The 19,087-nt window shown below is 37.4% G+C and overlaps 1 protein-coding gene across 1 annotated transcript in view; it reads left to right on the top strand.

The window, feature by feature from the left end:
* The first annotated feature begins 601 nt into the window (after positions 1-601).
* Positions 602-19,087, top strand: part of map2 (microtubule-associated protein 2) — a 70,545-nt gene continuing 52,059 nt past the window's right edge. Inside the window, exons 1-2 of the mRNA XM_055230420.1 lie at positions 602-646; positions 830-917. The gene's annotated coding sequence lies outside the window, so the exon portion shown is untranslated. The remainder of the gene's footprint in view (positions 647-829; positions 918-19,087) is intronic.

Genomic DNA, 19,087 nt, shown 5'->3' with positions numbered 1-19,087 from the left:
GTCAATAGTTCAAACAGCTATTGTGCTAAGTTTCCTCGGGCTTCAATGGTTTGTTTTTTGGTTGGCCAATAATATAATACTTATTTGATAGTAACCAACACCAGACTTTCTTTAACCAGTTGTTTGTACAGTACGTGGGTATAGCCACACGGGGGCAACATCACTCTACAAAGCTGTGAGTGCGCCCGACTCAAGGATCCAGACGCTTAGATGTTTAGCGCCTTAATAATTTGGATTTTAAGTGCGTTATTTATGGATCTAAGGAATACTACCAATAGTTTTTGAATGTTTGTTGGTTTAAATAACGTCACTTAGCTTGATGTTTGTAGCTTGCCCACACATACCAACCAGTTATCATCTGTAAACTACAATAGCTCAACTCTAACTATATAAAAACTATTATGTGGTATAATTGAGTGTTTCGTAGATTGTGTTTTTTTTTTTTCGTTTTTTTTTTTTGGTTAACTGTAGCAGCGAGTGCGAAGGTAATTTCCAGAAAAAAACATGTGCGTATTACCGTAATATTGAAACACGATGCGCCAGATTGGTACGTTGCGTCATTAGTGCCGCCATTACGGTAAATACAAGCTGCGGAACCTGTGTCTACAGAGCCGGAGTTGGGAGAAGAAGACACTGCGCTGAACAGGTAAATTTCCACTCATTTATCTTATTAACATTTAGCTAATAATATATACTTTTGACGGATACAGATAATATGTTTATTTGTACGGTAAAAGAAATAAACTATCAAAAAAAAAATGTCCGTATGCATTGGAGCTTTATTGATGGGGAGCCCCTCTGTGGATGTGACAGTGCTGTTTCTTTTCAGAGCGGGGTAGCGGCGGTGTGTGGCGGAATTATCCCTGGAAAAAAAAGCATCTTATCCGAACAAAAGAACCCCCATGTCCAGTCTGTTGGTAAGAAACGCGAGGTAGAACGGTTATAAATTATTGACCACCGCTGTTAATGCATATTTTTCTCTGTTGGGTAATAACGACTGCATTGTGCTAGCAGAGGGCTTTACCTATTGCGGTCACTGCGGGAACTTGGCTTGCTGCGGTGGTAATGTAAAGACCAGCCGGTGATAAACAAAGACCTATAAGCATTCAAAAACGCAATCTAACAGCGTGAAAATTCAAGGCAAGCATTTTTACCCCCTATAATATTTGTTCAATAGATGTCGACAGAGGAAAGAGCGGGAAACAGGTGCTGAGTCATATTTGCTTGTGCCTTTTCAACCAGGAGCCCTTAAACACATAGATTATCTTATTGATCACATTGCAACAAATGATTTCGTTGTTAATGCACAGAGGCTTTTATCTTTATTGTCGTTTACAGTTTTCATTGATCACTCACTAATTCATCAATAACCAAATTTAGCCAGCAAAGGATGAAGGATGATTGATTGTTAAAACACGTTGCTATGGTTTTGCACAGCAGCTTTTAAATTCGAGTTTGGATTGTTATGTCATTTTCTCCATTGCATCCACTAACCAGATATAATTTAAAGCCTCTGTACATTCTGGATGAGGCAGGGGAGCTGTGAATCATGAATGGTCTGGCTCCTCCTTGTTGTTGGGGGTGGGCATATTTTTCCCAAAGGACAGGGGACTGCTGGTGGTGCTGGTGGTAACGGCTGATTATCATTCCTGTCTTATTCAGTCTGCTATTTGTTTTGGATCATTTACTGTACTATGCCGCTGACTAGTTTATTCGCACAGTCAACCTCTCATGGCGACATGCCTTGAAGAAAAAACAATGAAAATGCGTCACCAGCTTTCATGTTTATGTAGGTGTATGTATTATTTATATTCTGCTGTATACTATTCCTATGCATACCTATGTTGCAATAGCAGATGTCAATTTTCTGATTGAACAATGCACTATGTAACTTTTCTAGTGGACGGTCTGCCACCTGCTTGTCCTCATCGAGATGTTATTGATTTGCTTGGAATGCTTCCCAGTATGACATTAAACTCATTGATCTCCATTAAGACAAGGAGGTGATGCCATTTGGTCAAGTTACAGATCAAATCTATGGAGAGGTGGCCATGCTCACTGTAGGAATGCATGTTTTTGTGTATGTTTTTAGCTAATAAATCATCTTTAATTCAACACACACAAGATGAGCTTACCATCCACCAGAAAAGTTACATAGTGCACATTGTTTAAGTTATGTTTTAAGTTATTATGACTTTACTTTTAGGTAATAGCAGATTTTAGTGTTGCCATGACACTAAAATTTCAGACTTGATTTTGATACTAAGGAATAGATTCAATACTCAATACAGATTCCAATACCACAATATAATGAAAAATTGGTACGAATTATAATATAATGTCACTTTCAGCATTACAGTGTAGTGCTATTTTTATATTACCATGTGTCTTTATATTTGTGTAATCCCTCCAGGTAGGTTCCATAGTGGCCCATCCATTGGCATATACTAGTCTATGTGGTCTCATACTTGTTCTGATACAGCTCAAGATCTTCAGGACAGGTTCATTTCTGTCCTGTGATTCTGAATGTGACTTTTTTAGTATTGATACCTCCTGAAATGAGTATCTAGTTTCGGTACTAGTTTTAATATCGATTAGTATCAGATTTTGGATACTTTTGACAACTGTAATCAGTTCCATCTAAGCGAATGCTAATGAAGTAGTTAGCAGCTATTGAGATGTCAGCTGAAAGTGCAACATGTCATGGTGACGCATTGGGCGTGAACACCTGAGCTGGTTAATCACTGCTTGTTTTATGTGCGGTCAATACAGAGGCCATTGGTTTGATGGATAAGAAACAGCTGGATGATATGTCCACATTTATTTTGTAGTCCAGAAGCAAGCTAGTGCTAACGAGGCATTATTATGGCACAGGGTTTAAGTCATAGATAGTGTGCAGTTTTTCAGGTGGATGGAGATGTTGCACTTTTGAATTCAGTTCAACATTCAACCTATTCAATCTATTAGTGTTGATAGTTTGAGTCATACATTTGAATTATAAAACTAATCTGTGATGCATACATAGACTGTATAAAGAAGTGGACTAAGTGAGTGTGAAGTCATCCATAGCGTTCGGCTCCAGCCAAATGAAGCTCATCGAGCCTGGTAGCTATAGGGGCACATTTGGAGCTGTGCTCCATGTTGGGAATTCCGACTGTGAATATCATAGCAACTAAAGAGCCAATTTGGAGCGAGGCTATTGAATGTAACACCCCTTCCCACCTGCACCGCTGGTTTAGCAGGGGGTGAGTGCTTAGCAACACTGTCAGTCAAGCTAATGCTAGTGGGAGCGACCTCAGGAAAGAAGGCAGCTGAGTTGTCTCTTATTAATGTTTATATCTTGAGTTACGGACACAATAGCGAAATAAATACCAGGATCATGTAGAGTGGGTCAATACGAACATTTTAAGACCAAAATGACGAGCCTGACAGCAGGATTTACGGAGAGAGGGGCGGCAGTTTTCTAATGTAAAGTGAATTGAAGTCAGAAACGCGCCCATGATCACTTCCTATTTAAAATGCAGTGGCTAGCAGGTTAGCTACATCCATTTATATATACAGTCTATGGATACATGAAGCATAGTTTAATTTTTTTTACATCACAAATACATTATTTTAGAGGAAAGTGGATATAGAGTAAAGAATTTGATGTTGAGATTTTGTTTTGGATTGGCAAGATGGACGAGATGGATTTGAAACTAGTCTATTAGAAAAAACAAACAAACAAACAAACAAAAAACTACATTCATTTCAGATGTATTGGAATTAAAAAATGTTGCATGCTTAGAAAGACATGATTTTAGCTTCCTGACCAGCTGTTGATGTTGTGAAAGAGGATATAAAGTGCGAGAGAAGAGGAGGAAAAGGATAGGGGAAATTGTTGACTCTTTGTAGTGACTGCGACAACTGAAATGAACAGACACAATCAGAATCAGATATGTATAGGCAGTGAGATTTATTGCAAACTTTCCTGTCAAGGTAAGATAAGCTGTGCTGTCTATAACTGTTTTTATTGTAGAAGGTCATATTTGTAACAGGCGAGGTCATATACCTATAGTGTGAGAGAGTAAAAACAAACATTCATCAATACAGTGTACTTGTAGCCAGCCTGATATTGACAAACATAAGTCACCTTTTGTATTTAAAGCATTCATGTTGTGTGTGTCTGTGTGTGCTAGTGCAATAGTGAAGAGGACTAGGATAGAGGAGAGTCTATGAGGCTTTGGCTGCACTCGGCACTTAACCAATCACCATGGCTGCCAGGTAACTGCCAATGTGTCAGCTGCATTCATTTGTTTTGTTCTGAGTGAGTGCTTCGTTTTTTGGCAAAGAAATAATAGTTCAGTTCATTGCAGATTCAAAAAAGGTCCATATGAAAAGAAAAACTACAAAGACACGACCTTTTGAGTATTAAACATTATTTGAGATTACCTGATAAGACATAATTCTTATGTACTTAACATCTTGTTGACATTGTGCTCCTCAGATAGATATTACAAATGGTGGAATGGTGAACATTTACAAAGCAGAGCCCTTTATATAGTAGTGTTTTTGGTTTGGTGCACTTTTTTGTATTTTAACATACTAAGCATATGGCATAACATACAAGCTCTGATTATAAATTCGCTATTTAGTTAGTTATTTTTCTAAATTTTTCAGATTGCTTTGTCATTTAATAATAACCAATTATGAGTCAGTAGAGAAGGCATCGCTCAAAAATCTCAACTTTAATAATGGTTTAACTTCTTGGTGAGTCACCAAAAATATGCATTATACTGGTGTTGTAATAATCCTCATACCATGTCTATAGTCAGTCTATAACTGTGAGTTCTGTGCGTGTCGTGGTGCTCTACGACTTCGCATTGTGCTTTAAAACTGCATAACACATGGTTCCTTGTTCGAGACTTACTTATCATAAATATACAACTTACTAATAGCAACAACTTGTTATTGTACTTTTATTTCAATGTTTAGGATTCATCTAAAATAATCTGTTTATGGCACCAGCTTCACAAAGTCTATTTTTTGCCGTGCATCACCAGTGGAAAAACAATGCTAACCCAGAAATAACTAAAAGATACACACCGTGCAACATATACCAAAATAAATCTAACAAACTCTCTAGATTATTTTTAACCAGCCCGTGACTTTGTGCAATAAAGTACTATTATTATGCTATTGATAGTTTCTAGGTATTTAGTGAATGTAGACTGTTCAGGAAGCTAAGATGTGGAATAGCCTCCTCTATCTCTACCTGATATTGACCTCAGTATTTTCAAGGATAAGGAAGAATGTGCCCCATAAGAAATGCATGTGTCAGTGATAGAGGTCCACTGTGCTGCACATTAGCCTGGTTATACCTTGGTTTATAGTTGAGGGCAGTGGGCCAAGGAGGCTTTATAGTATAGGCTCTAAGGGCTGGAAATTAATGTTATCTCAAAGTTCACGCTCAGGTTTCTGCTTTTTATAGTGGTGTTGTTTGTCAAATATCTACATGCGTAACCCTAGCCTATTGATGGTAAGAATTAAATACATATTTACTGAGAATAAAAGTTTTTTGCACATTCAAAAGGCTATATCATGTAAAATAACCACTTTAGTCAAGGAGATTTATATCTCTATTGTAGCAATGTTTTTCTGCCTGAAATTATCAACACTGACTACATAGAAAAAGGTATCATTTGTCATTGTTTGTGATCAAGTGACCAAAATATAGCCTCTCCTGCATCAAGAGGCCAGATAGTAATGTGAGCAACTTTTTTGTATTTGTACCATTTTATTGAGAATTGGCTTTTGAAGCTTTTGTATCCTAATGTAGAGATCTTTATTCTCTGATTACCTCTACTTTTTATACAACCCAATGGTCCCAGTTTCTAAATCTACTCTTAATTGACAGCTCCTGCCCACCCTGGTGTTTACAGCTGTTGTCGTTAGCTTTGTCAGGAACCCATTCATCTCCATTTGAGCTCATTTACATTTCTGGCTCTGGTCCAACATCACCCTGACTGACCTTATGTCACCTCCATCTTGACAGACACCTGCAGCACCCACGTCCCAGAGTGAGAGGCTTTTTGGAGTAGCATTGTTTCCTACCCTGCGTTTGATTTTTTTTTTTCTTTTATCCTTCTTTGCTCTAAGGGGCTGTTGAGGTCAAGATATCTGACCTTTTTGTATATGGGATGCTAAAGCCAGTCTAAGCTTCTTCTCCAATATGCCTGACGTCTATGTCCTGCTGACAGATATAAATGGAATTGAAATACATATTAATATATCAAATGCACAAAAGACCCTGCTACTGGTACCTTTTCAATTTGCAGGTGTTATAATAAACATGAAACCAAAGCTAAGACAAAAACAAGCAGTGTCACTTAAGGAATAAGAGTTTTCCCAAGTTAAGGAAAGAAAAGTAATACGTTAAAACAAAAACATGATTTGTAATGGAAGAAGAGGTATAACAATATTTAGGCCAAGGTGAGAACAAGAAAACATAGAAACCCATCTCTGGTGATGACATGAATATATTTTGTAAAGAAAAATAACTAAATACAGCAGAATGTATAAACAGTGCCTACTCGAATGCATTTCCATTATCCTTCATTAACTGAGTGAAATCAAAACTTGAAATTCAAAAACAATAAAACAGCTTTTCCAATTTCCCTCTCTCCACATCAGTCATAAATTGAATGCACTCTGTATGGGTGCTGTCCCGGTGAATAAGATTTACTCAGCTCATTAAACAGGAGCCCGAATGCAGAGATGCTCCAAAGATAGAAAACTCGAAACAGGCACCTTCACACTGAGCACCCATCAAAATCCCACCACCCAACGACCCACCAACTTTTCACACCGGTTAAATGGGGAAACACAGTGGAAGTGAGCCACTGACCAACTTAGAGGCCAGTCATGATAATTACTTTATCGACTAATCATCCAATATATGAAAACCAGAACAATATATTTTTGGGCTCAGTATTTATCATGAGTACTTTTTCTTTGTAAAAGTGGGGACATTTTGGGGTATTTTTGTGTTCAATACGATTGAGCTGTGGAGGGATGAATTATTATCCCATTTATGTTTAATTATCGGTACATTCTGCTGTTTATTTGTTGCAGCTCATGTCTTTATGAAGCAGTCCATCAGTTCACTAGGTTTATCTTGCATTATTTAAATTTTAAGTAGTAAGTACTACTTAAGTAAGTAGTTTCAATATTGTCGTTTATCGCAATATTTCTCTGTAGTGATATATCGTGCTTCAAAATGTGTTATTGTGACAAGCTTACCAACTTCATATATTTGTCTTTAATTTCCACTTGGAGATTGTAGACCTCTATTTCCAACACCATTAAACAACATGCATTCACTATTCAGTATTCTTTTTTTTTTTTCCTGTAGACTATGTATATTTAGGAGAATAAGAAAAATAAAAAACTCAGATTTTTAAAACAGATATATGTGTACTTGTTTTAATAGTAATTGCCCTTGTTGTTTTCTTTCATTGAATTATGTTTACTCTTGTCTTGAAGTGAGATTTTGAAAAATTAGATACATACAACGATAACACATTATTCCAAGAAGCTCATATCCTGCTTACTCTCCACTAAAGGTCAGTATTAAACACTATCATTAACTTACATAACTCACTTCTGCTCAGAGCTTCATATTGAAATGCTTTGAAATTACACACTTTACAAAACCTCACGTAATGCGTCTTGATGGACTACAGAGGTTAATCCCCTTGTGATAGTGGGAGTGTTAAATAACCACATTACATACGAATTATAGATGTGTTTTTTTTCTGCAAAGTCATATTGTGGAAAGTTATGACCTTACCTTTAACTTGAAATTACACACAAGACCTGGTGGCATTTGAGAAACATCATGTTGGAGGCACATTTGCATTCTGGATAGAGTTTAGTCGCACCTGTGGCTTTCTATTCATTATATGTGTGAAGAAATATCTCGCAAATTATCCAGTGATTTGGCATCGAGTATTAATTTGTGCTAGAAGGTGTTGGAGGCGTTAATGAACTTTTTGTTGATGGACATGTACCGATCACCACATCCCTCTGACACAGCTCTTTGCGTGCCAAGATTCATTTGCAAGGACAGCCTGCAACAGTGGCTTTTTGTATGGCCTGCTGTTATTTTGGATCAGAGCATTTTGCATGTTCATGTAAGACGTCTTTTTTCTGCTATAAATTCACCAAAAAGATACAATGATAAAATGTTTTGAACACAGTGGTTAATGCCAGATATTGCAAAAATGACTTTCTAGTAAAGATAGACCGATATATCAGTTGTTCGATATACCGGGCCAATATTTAGCCTTTTTAGCACATCGGCTATCGGTCTTAAATCTCCAACACAGACCAATGTTTTGTTTTGGTCCATCTGCTGCCTAAAAATTCATACAAAGCTTTATATTAACACATTAATACGAAATTTGGTGAAATTAATGAAAATCGCACTTACATAATGGTCAAAAATTATCGGCAGAGCTTATCGGCTTTCGGTTGCTTTGGATTCTAAACAATCGTATCGGCATTGGTCATGAAAAAACCCATATCGGTCAATCTCAACTTTGTAGATGCAGAAAAAAACAAGAATCTTTTAGTCAAGGGGTAAATTCTTCTTAATCTCCAAATCAACACATTTCATAGTGATAAAGAGTCACAAATTGTATACAAAGCTATAGTGATGTAATCCCTCATGAGGTTTCAGAGATAGTCATCTGGACAATGTTTTTGGCTGCCATCCGGAAGCCATTTCCAAACTGAACGTACAGGTCTGAGGAGCTAGGATTAATACACAAGTTTATTTATATAGTACAATTCGTACACAAAGTAATTCAAAGTTCTTTACAGGATAAGAAAAAAATCACAATGCAAACAAATCAAAACATAAATAATCATCTTAAAATTAACATTAAAAGAGAAGAGATTAAAAACACCTTTCAGTCATATGCACAGCTAAACAGAACCTTTTTGAGCCTGAATTTAAACATTATCAAAGTAGAGGCCTGTCTCACATCTTCAGGAAGACTGTTCCAGGTTTTAATTGCATAAAACTGAAACGCTGTTTAGTCCTGACTCTGGGCACCAGCAGGACTCCGGTCCCTGCAGTCCTCAGAGTTCGAGATGGTTAATACAGCACGAACATGTTGGTGATGTACTTTGGTGCTAGGCCATGGACAGACTTGTACACAAGCAGAGCTGCTTTGAAGTCTATTCTCTGAGCCACAGGAAGTCAGTGCAGAGACCTGAGAGGAGGGGAGCTAGGTTACCAAAAATGTATTCATCTTTTCATTTACTATTTGTGATGATAAATATAATCAGGGTAGCTACCAAATTGTTTTTTTACTAGTCCAAATAGTGGTCCTTCCTAAAAATGACAAGTTAGTTAGATTCTATAGCATTCAATCCTATCCTTACTAGAAACCATAGTTGGCGATAAACTATGTGGCGTGCATATAAACAAAAGCTTTTACGCAACATATAAGAGACCTGCATTAGCATTAATAATAAATAAGTAATGCACAGCAGCTTGACTTATTGTGTGTGGAATCTCAGTTTTTGAATTGCAAATTTAAATATTTTATAAGTAATATTTTATGAGGCTTAGTCACTGGCTGGCGCTGACTTGTGTTTTGTTACATCACGTCGGCGCTCCCTGTCTCTAGCATATTGCTGAGAGTGTCAGCTGGAGCTTACCAAAGTGTGTGATCTGAGCCTGCTGAAGCTCATGTGAAGTCAGGGAGTAAATGCTTACAAGTAGAAGACACCAGAACAGAGCACAGTTGTTTTAATGTGTCACGTTTTATCTTCTTAAGGGAAGTCTTTGGGGAGGCAGGTTGTCTCTCTTCTTTCATTTATATAGCACACACTTCTTCTTACACATTGAAGAGGCAGTCAAAACGTCAAGAGAAATCACATAAATATCATGGAAAGCATTGGTTTGGATAGAGCTGTTTGCTGTTTATTGCAGAGCTGTTGTAGACTTTTATTGTCTAGAAGGGCCAATCTCGAAGCCTCTCTCCCGAGGATCACTGTCGGGTCTGAAAATATAAACTCCCGAGTGAACCCAATACTATCAGCAGTTATTACTCAAACACTGCACAGTTTCTCTTTGTGTTGATCCTTCTGGGAACAAGGAAAAGCCCCTATTTAGTTTTTTTCTTTTACAGTAAAACGGCTTGAAATTGGAAGCATATTTAAATTACATTTTGTGTAGGGCATTTCACATTAATCTTTATAGACTGTAAAGTGGTTGCAACTATAGTTTGCCAGCTGTGTTTGGTTGTTTATTTGTGAGATCTATCAAAAGGTTGGCCTGATTTGGGCTAGTGTCCCAGTACTAAAATGTCATGAGGTTCATCTGGGCTTCTGTTGATTTATTTTAATAGATTCTTTTCCCAGACCAAGGTTTTGTTTCTTTTCATACCTGACACTTCATATCTGCTCACTAGTGGTCTTCCTCAGGGTGGTCACATGATGTTGCTGTGACGTGTCAGACGATTTTTACGAAGGCGTGCACATGAGCAATAAAACACAAAGCAGAACAGGAGCAACTCAAATCGGCCATTTCTGACCGAGGACAACAAACATCATCGCAGGAATAAGGAGGTAACTGAAATACAGAAACGTGCCCATGAGACTTTAAACCTTGATGAAGGGGCTTTTTTACTCTCACACACCTGGAATACTGTCCTGAAGAGGATGGACTGCAGATGGCGCTGTTGTCTTGCCTCCATCGAGAGACGACAATGCCAAAACCTGTTTAAATCAGCTGACCGGACACTTAACAGCAAGATTACGTGACCACTCTAAGGAAGACCGTTAATAAGCAGTCCAAACTGTCAGGTATGAAACTGTCAGGTACTAAACCTTGTCATACTTAATAGTTGAAACTTTCAATAAATACTACGGAAAAAGGCTGATACGGATTTCCTATTGTAGTTCATATAGATTAAGACCATTCTAAAAAAGCCAGTGTGATTTTTACTTACAAATGAGTATCTAGTTTCAGTATTGATTAGTGTCGGTATAGAATTTGCTGTACTATAGAGTAAATTGAATGAGCCAGACAACAAATATTTACTTCACTTCCTTAGCTTCTCTCAAAAAACGCTGCTTATTTACAGGGAGTCTATGCAGTCTAAAGCAAGCATAGTCCGCGTATATGTAATATCTATTGTGCCAGACACATTACACTTATTGTTTTCTGACCTGTCTGAGTAAACAGGCACACTTCACAACACTGGAAATAGTCAGTCTGGTTATATTAGATTACAAGGATTAAAGCCTTTATATGTGATTAAGATGGAGTGGGGGCTTCCCGGGCTGAGCAAATTACATCATTACAACAAAAGGAACAGAGATGGGATTACTCCAGAGACAGATCATGTTAGACACTACAAAGGTTATCTAGAGCTGGACATGAGAACTGTGAGAAGAAGAATGATTAAATTGAAGTTAGGGTCTTCTCTGTTAAACAGCTAGAGACGGCATTCAGGCTTAATTACTAATTCAAATGGGAAATAAGAAGTGGATTTTGTGAGCACTTTATAATTGCTTGTTAATAAGGAAAACCACTTTTGGTCAGAGCATGTTCACTGTAAAAGGCCCACAGATCTGGAACACCATACCTGCCCAACTGACACCTTGTTGCTATTGTAAATGTAACAATGCCCTCTGATCTGTCCATTTTAAATAAATAAATCAATAAATACATTTCTCCACAATTATTAATATAATTTTGTACTGAAGCATTGATTAGCTCATTGTAAGGTGCAATATAAAATGTTGGCAGCAAATATTTATGTCATATTGCATAGAGACTTGGAGTGGTACATTCAAATCCATTTTGATATGTCAGAATGGAAAACGTAAACATTTTCAATTTTTTATTAAATTTTTGATGAATAATCTGATTTATGCTGTTTAATCTAACTAGTATTTTTGGCCCCATTAGAACCAACAGAGATAAACAGGAAAATAAACACCCTCTTTGCACTTTGGGGGACAAATAGGTGTGGAAATGAGCTATAATTGACCATTTACCAAAGATGTTAGTTTATCTGTGTTTGGCGCCATCCCCTAGTGGCACACTCACACACTGCAGGTTGTTACTCAGTGTAACACAAACCATTCGGCTTATTCTGGCATATGGTTTTCAGTCTCCTGTTTATAGATGACATTTTGAGCACTCTTCACTAGGGCTCTGGCAAAAATCGAAAGATAGATTGGTCGATCTCAATGATAAGCCAAGCATTTTTTTAATTTACAGGTCTTTAGCCAGTCCTGTGGTAGTAAAAGTGCGTAGTGGTGAAGAGGAGTCACCACTCTCTTGTTTAGGTGAAAACTCTGAGTCAGGGCCACAGCGCGTCTCTTTATGTCTTCTCACATGTTCTCGCATTTCACAAGTTTTGACTTAAATCTGCACAGTATGATTAACAGTCCAGTCTTTTCTTCCCTCTACATCTGTGTGTGCAGTGCCATCTGCCCCCGCTCCCTCTCTCTGATCCAGCCGCAGCTCTTCACCTTTTCTCCTCTTTCTCTACTCTAGTGCTTCTTATCGTTATCGTTTATGAGCGAAATTTAAGACCTAATTTAGTCCACGGACATCGCAGGTGTTTCTCTGGAATTATTGGCCCTATCAGCACAAAAAAACTGTACTGATCCTGACATCCTGCTCTCTATGCCTGAAGTCCACCTATCTATGTTTTCAATAAGGAAGTAAATCAAATTGAAACTCGAGATCGATCAATATTTTTCCATATCGCTCTGCCCTGTTGTGAATTGTCAATTTCAGCACTCTGTAAGCCATGAATACTATTCCCCTTTTTAACCATAGACTGCATCAAGAAGTGGACTAATGGAGTGTGACGTCACCCATAGCGTTCAGCTCCAGTCAAATGAAGCTCATCGACGCTAACAGTTATAGGGGTGAATTTGGAGCCGAGTTCCATGTTTGGAATTCTGACCGCGAGTATGATACCAACCAAAGAGCCAATCCAGAGGGAAGCTGTTGAAGAGAAGCCCCTTTCCGCTGCATGGAGCAGGCGCTTAGCAACGCTGTCAATCAAACCTGTTGCTAACTCCAGCGGGAGTGACCACGGGGAAAGAAGGCGCCTGATCCGTCTGTTATTAACATTCAACAGATTAATATGAACATTTTAAGACAAAAATGGTGAGGCTCTCTGCAGCAGTTATAGACAGAGGGGTGACAGTCTTGTAAAGCAAATTGGAGCCATAGTTCATGGAGCCGGAAACACGCCCATGACCACTTCCTATTTGGAACGTGGCGGCTTGTGTGTTAGCTACGTCCATTTATATATTCAGTCTATGTTTATCATGTCTTTATTGTATTCACTTTAGTGTTTATAGGCTTTCACTGTGTTGAAATATGGCCAGCTTTGTTGCCCGTTTCCCTCCAGAAGCCATTGGATCAAACTATCCACTGCCCTTTCCCTCACTCACACATACGGTTCATATACACGGTTCACTGCTCTTTAACAGTGGTTAGCCCTCCTTCTGCCTGTACACCTTTTCTTTGATTTGTTCATTGTGGGTTCTGCTCGGCTGCTACTCAATTGTATCAGCCTTTTTATTCTCAGATGGACTGAAGCAAAGAGAGAAGGAAATAAATTATCATTCATGTGATGCATCTCAATCCTCATATTGTGTGCTTCATGTAACATGCTTTCTCAAGGGCATTATACTGTATATCACATTTTCTCTTGTGTTGGAATGTTGTGCTGCATTCAAATTAAGTAGAAGGCCAGTCTTCAGCATAGATAATTATTCAGTTTTCTCGTTTCTAGATATGTAGATTTAGTATTGATTGTTATCTGGGTATTGTTTTTTTTTTGACGATCATACTTGGCTGGCTTTTAAGTTTAAATTAGCCCACAAGTTGCATATTAGTGCTTCATTTAGCTAACCTTACCCCTCAAATAACTCAACACGTGGGACAGCAAGCACCTTCAGCCCTTAAGGAAGCAGAAGTAGGCTTGTCACCATAATTACTATATCGACTATTGTTCAGTATATAAAAAATGGATGAAACAATATTTTTTGAGGGTCAATATTTATTATGTGAACAGTTTATTTGCATTACTGTTGAACTTTTGGTAATTTTTTTTGGCAGTATGATAAGATTTGAGCTGCAGAAAGTTGAATGAAAAACTTCTGTGACTCAGTACATATGCAAGCTAAGTACTAAGTATTTCATTCTGAGATAACTGACCAAAACATGACTAAACAGCTCTTGTATAGGTTTGTGGTATATAAGGGCTGTGGGTGAGTTTGAGGTCAATTTAAATAACAGAATTTGGAGAAAATAATCAAAATCAGCTCTACAAATCAGCCCCAAAACATCGCCAGAGCTTATCGGCCATCAGTTTCTCAACTTATATCGGCATCAGCCATGAAAAAAAAACCCATATCTGTCTATCTATCTATCATATTTTGTGGTAGAAATCTGTTGTTGGGATATTGTGTCAGTGGCATAAACTAGTTTCAGTATTATCGCTTATTGTCTATTTACATGCGCAATATATCTAACTTCAAAATTTGCTATCGTAACAAGCCTAAGCAGAAGGAATGACAAATTGGCTATCTTCTAAATCTATTGCTGAGAAAAAGCAAAAGTCCGACTGGTACACACCATAATCACAACAGCGTAGGCGTAATAGGGAATTTTCGGACTGGGGCTTCTTGCGGAGACAGAACACTAACAATGCGCATCTTTCACCCTACATCGAACACACATGTCTGAAACATGCTGACACAAGGATAAAAATGCATGTAGTCAGGGTATTTCAGACAATCATAGGTCTTTATGGGGCTACTGAATAACATCCAGTGGGCAGTAATTGTCCAGCTTCGCTATTCCCTCCTGGGGTTAATGCATTTCTGATAGAATTGTTTACTTGGTCATTAAGATTGCCATGTTGATTAATCTCTTGCACTTCAACACATTTCAGCATTTCTTACTCAGTGCAATTTAAATGAACTAAATTGGCTAAAATTTGTAATAAGCTTGAAAATACCATACACTTATGTCTGTATGTCGGGTTGCCCTGCTCCCTCCTTCTTCTTGTGTATTTGTTGTTCTACCCTTTAACAAAAAAAACAATCTTCCCACTCCATTCCTCTTGGTACTGCCTTTTGTTGCTATGATAAATGTGGGGGAGAGTAATGGAAAATTAAAAACCAAGGTCATGTTATTGTATTCAGCTGATGTTGTTGAGTTGGTTAATAGCAGGGTTGTCTATGGGCAAAATAAAAGGGTTCTATCAAGGGCTGTCACAATAACAAATTTTGAAACACGATATATTGGCATAGAGTTATACTGCGATAAACGATAATATTGTAGCTACTTAATGACACAGACACAATAACAATAATCCAAGATAATCCCAATGAACCGTTTTTATGGGCTGCAACAAATAAATAACAGAATGAGTTATTACTGGTCAATAATTGGCCATAGAAGTCATGTATTCAACCTTTTACAGCTCAAATGTAATTTTACTACAACAAAAATACCCCACTTTTCCAAAGAAAGTGTGCACACGATAAATTTTGGCTGTAGACCTCTCCATTAAAATACCCAAGCTGATCAGTGACAATTAGAAATGACTGAATCTCAGTCTTAATTAAAATTGGATTAATTGCACAGCCATTGTTTGAACATAATGAGAATCTACACAGTGATTTTTCTTTTAAATTCTTCAAAAACAAAAACAGCAAACTATTTTAGATACATTTCTAAAAGTGAGACAAGTGGGAGGAGGACTAGACCTGTCACGAAAACACATTTTGAAGCACGATATATTATTACAGAGACATATACCGGTAAATGTTAATATTATAACTACTTTATGCAAGTGATATAATAATAATAATCCAAGATAATCCCAGTCAACCATTTTTAAATAGACAGTATCATTGCATGACATAAGCTGCAACAAATAAATAGCAAAATAAAGCCGAAATTTACTGTTCCAGCTGTCATAAATTGAATGATATGTTGATATAGTAATTATTATGACAGGCCTAGTGCTGTCATTGGTCATTTTGGGTTGATCACTGCTTTTAATTCTACTGGAGTCCATCTACTTGTTTTTTAGGCTGTAGGATGTTCAATTTATTTGCCATTTTTGCTTTATTGACACATTATCATTTTAATATGGTTATTGTAATATTAAAAAAAAAGGGAGACATATTAATTTTTTATCAATATCCATCACCCCTATTTCAAATGTACATGTTACCTTAGTATGATTAGCCACAGTGCCCCACTGCAAATTTGTAGTTGTATTTTGAAAGCATTTGCATCCACCTGATTATGTGCACTTCACTGTCCGGGTGAAGAAATGCTTTACAAACCATTAGCATATAAATATTGATGAGTACCCCTTTGAAGATTTTTTTTATTTGTTAAGTGCATCTATTGGAGGAATTTCAAGAGGCTAACTATTATGAACCCATTAATCCACACCTGAGCCAGTCGCCATTTTAAAAGACACAGAAAAATGGTTCACTCTGATATTAACCTTCACTTAGGCTGAATCAGCTGATGCTGCTATCAGTCGCCATGGAGACTGACTGAGTTAGGGGATTGCTGTGGTAACAGAAAGGCAGCTCATCATCCGCCTCCGCCCCCCTCCCTCCTCCATCCTCCTACACTGCCCCCTCCCACCTCCGACAGCTCAGAGCACCTAGCCACATTGTAAAACCACCACTCTTCACAGCTATAGGTGACGTTTCATTACGTCCTGGGATTTAAGACTGAAAAGAAGGCTAAATTATATAGTAGAGTTTTAAATCAGTTGCTAATATTCACTTTTTTTTAGAAATTTGATTTATGGTTGTGGGTCAGATGCTAAGAGTTTGAACCAGACTGAGTGATTTCACAAAAAAATATGTATGTATTAATTAACAATATTAATTTCCTGAATATAAACAAATTTAACTTTTAATCAGTGTTATTTAACAGCAAAAATTGTCCAGTCAATGTGTTCCTCCAAAGTCTGAACTCCAAACCACAGGCTTTTACCTACAGAGGATTGGCTGTAGGCCTAAAAAATACTCAAACTGAACAGTGACAAGTAAAAATTACTGAATCTCATGATTAGGCATTACAACTAAAATACCCCAAATCTCCTTACTTTTGCAAAGAAATTGTACATATGTATGATACATTTTGAACCTCAAAATATATTGTTCCAGCTTCCATATATTGAACAAAATGTTGATATAGTAATTATCGTGACAAGCCTAAGGAGGACCCATGCATTATTTTTCAAGTATTTCAACCATAATAGTCACAATACACACACTGACAGACTGCTCTTTTGACTCAAGCACAGGTCACTTTGAACAACTTTTGGAATTTTGTAGTAAAATCAATGAAACACAAAGTGTCTCAGATGAGTTAAAAACGAGCCAGCGGGTCAGTGTTGATCAAAAATCAGTCCTATTGTAGCACCTGCTATGTGCAATCATAGCAGTCATAACGTTACCATGCTGTACCACTTCACTACAAATGTGAGTTTAGACTTCTGGATCTCACTCTTCATTTTCATTTTCCCAAAGTGTCCATTGGAATCACTGTCTTGAGACGTTGCTTTTCTTGCCTTGATACTTCTGCATGTATGCCCTCTAATGATGCCTATGTACTCAGGTTTCCATGAGAACATATGAGAGTTACACTTGTGCTGTTAAATGATGTAGCATATTATTAATTGATGAGAATAATAATAAAATATTAATGTAGTATATGGAACTTCATCATTCTGGGATGTATTATCAAAATCTCAAAGGCTGCAATAGATTTGGTAATAAAGAATCCAATCATCGAGTATCATAACAACCGAAGAGCCAATCTGGAGTGAAGCTGTTGAAAGGAATGCACTACTGGTTTGGCAGGGAGCAGGCGCTTAGCAACGCTATCAATCAAGCCTATTGCCATGCTAGCGGGAGGGACCTCAGGGAAAGAAGGCAGCTAATTTGTCTCTTATTATTAATGTTCATATCTTTGTTATGGACACAATAGAAAACTAAAAATACCAGGATCATGTAGAGTGGGTTAATACAAACATTTTAAGACTAAAATGAAAAGCCTGACAGCAGGATGTATGAAGAGAGCAGCAACAGTTTTCTATTGTAAAAGAATTGTAGCCAGAGCCAATGGAATGACAATAGATTTGATAATGAAGAATCCAACCTGCCAATGACAAAATATAACTGCATCTTATGGAAACATAAAAAGCTAACCCTGTAGTTTGGGCCTCTATAAACATCTGAAATGTATGGGATTCTTGTGTTAGTGTATCAGTCTTCTCTCAATTGTTAATGCCCCTGCTGTTTAAAATGTGCATCAGTAAAGTATTTAAAGGTGCAATATTACGGCAAATTGACTCTTTATGTCATGCTAGAATCTTGTTACCTCCTCAAAAACATACAAAGTTGCATTTGTTTCCTTCGCACATGTTTGAGTAATCCTTTATTTTTAGTCTGTCGATATTTCCAAAGCTCAAAATGTTCTGCTCCACCTTGTGATGTCATGAAGGGGCAGTTTTTAAGTTACCAGCCACCTTTTATTTAGAGATTGGCAATTCCGGGGGTGAAATCGTCCAAATGATTCTAGTGAAGGTGTCTGGAGCTTAAAAGCACAATGGAGCATTTCCTGTATTACCACATGACATCACAAGGTGGAATAAAGTGTTGAATGAAGAAAAGAAACCTAAATATGCAGGGTTTGTGCTTTAAATGTGTGTGAATGAAAGAAAACAATCCCCAGATATGTTTTTGATGAGGAAACAACATTGTAACAGATCAAAAAATAGCGTAATATGGGACATTTAAATTCCAAATCCTATTGCATAATTATTATTTTCCAAAAAACCATTGAATGCAGTAGGTAGTAGTACATTACTGGTCTATGTCTACTTATACCTGTGACTTTATGTGGATTCAGAACAGTTCATCTTGAGACATTGATGTTTCGTATGTGCTAGATCTCCAACCGTGCGATGTTCATTAGCTTGCTGGGACTATAATTGAGTGCACTGTCTAT

The sequence above is a fragment of the Periophthalmus magnuspinnatus genome, chromosome 21, assembly GCF_009829125.3.
Source record: "Periophthalmus magnuspinnatus isolate fPerMag1 chromosome 21, fPerMag1.2.pri, whole genome shotgun sequence".
NCBI classification, from domain to species: Eukaryota; Metazoa; Chordata; class Actinopteri; order Gobiiformes; family Gobiidae; genus Periophthalmus; species Periophthalmus magnuspinnatus.
This window is presented reverse-complemented; position numbering and strand designations above follow the sequence as displayed.